We start from the raw sequence: 1004 nt of genomic DNA, 5'->3' as shown, positions 1-1004 counted from the left end.
TTGAAGTACTTAACAACATATTTACTTGACACGTGTTGTTGTTTAATTATCATTATTACACCCAACCATAAACACTAAATTATTATTTTGCTTATATAGAAACAAGTGGGTCGAGATTAATCCATATATTTTATTTTTTACCTGTGTATTAAGATATCAATATGATAAAGATACATTATTACACTATACCTATTATATATTATTACTATACGTATATACACATGTATTGAGCTTAAGATCATATTATACAAAATAATATCAATAATATACATCATAATTGATAGTTACAGGTATATTATGATCTAAGTATTAAGTATTATTTTCCTAAATCATTTGTTGATAAACCTATGTATTTTTTAAAGCGTTACTTTTCAAAATTATCATCGAACAAATATTCTTTCACATAATTAATATAAAATAAACAAAAACCATGGAATTTTACAATTTACTCTACCAACCTAATCTATATATATATATATATATATATGCAAATTATAACCACAGAATATTATTCTGTGTTATAACCATTAAATGTGATTAGATTGTGTTTGTAGACTGATAATATAAACAAGCACACATAGTTAAATGCAATCCATGTTGGTCATTACTCATTAAAAAAAGTTTACCCATGGGTGTGTATGCCAGTATTCGCTTAACAATACATCACAGTTTGTGTCATTTGTAAATGCAAACAAATATTTATAAAAAAATTTACTAATCCTACACATCTACTTATTATAAAATTTTAAAATCGAATGAATAATTATTGTTTTTTTTATTGGAACTCGCTAAATTTTCAAATTGTTATGTGTATCGTGTATGATAGATAACATAGTTTTCTATTTTCCTTAGGTATATTATAGATATAAGTACACAAATATAGGTACATTAAAAAGTGTTATGTGATAGGTGATAACTATAATAATAGTAAACAAATAACAGTAATATTACTGGTATTATAATATTTTATAAATTACTATAAAAATGTGCTGAATAATGTAGAT

The sequence above is a fragment of the Acyrthosiphon pisum genome, chromosome A1 (genome assembly GCF_005508785.2).
Source record: "Acyrthosiphon pisum isolate AL4f chromosome A1, pea_aphid_22Mar2018_4r6ur, whole genome shotgun sequence".
Classification (NCBI taxonomy): domain Eukaryota; kingdom Metazoa; phylum Arthropoda; class Insecta; order Hemiptera; family Aphididae; genus Acyrthosiphon; species Acyrthosiphon pisum.
The sequence above is the reverse complement of the archived record's forward strand: the minus strand, read 5'-3'. Positions refer to the sequence as shown.